This window comes from Diadema setosum, chromosome 15 (genome assembly GCF_964275005.1).
Source record: "Diadema setosum chromosome 15, eeDiaSeto1, whole genome shotgun sequence".
NCBI lineage: Eukaryota > Metazoa > Echinodermata > Echinoidea > Diadematoida > Diadematidae > Diadema > Diadema setosum.
The window spans coordinates 23,866,814-23,867,381 of record NC_092699.1 but is presented as its reverse complement, the minus strand read 5'-3'; positions in this window follow the sequence as shown (position 1 = coordinate 23,867,381).

Sequence of the window (568 nt, the reverse complement as noted above, 5' to 3'; positions counted from 1 at the left end):
TGATGGAATGTAGCTCTGGTTAGAAGAGTTCTTGGAGTAAGACTAAGTCATGCCTTATGCAGCTTCTAATGTGCTCAAATAGTAGTAAACAAAATTAGTCATATTGAAGTATTTCTGGCAGGCAGTTCATGACTCTGTAGATTATGTGTAAATATTTCAGATCAGTGTGGTATTATGTGTTTATGTAGCATGTGTGGGTTACATGTTAACTCAGAACCGGACAACTGGTTTCTTATGAAGGCAGAAATCGCTTGCACTTCAATATATGTGGAAGGATGTTTATATGTCTTTGTTTGTGTAGCTTGTCTACAAACCGATACATTCCTCACATTTGATTAGATGAGATCTTTTTTTTTAAATCACATATATTTAGTTTTTATTTGAACCAATGAAAAAGAACAAAAATTTTTAATATTCTCATTTTGTACAGATATATGTTATATTTCTTCAGTTATTCCATCAAATTATATTTTTGTTTCAAAAATGTTTACAGAAAGATGAATACTTGTTTTGATATGAGACACTACAGATAGTACTATTTCTGCAAGGTGTTTCTGGATTAAGTCTT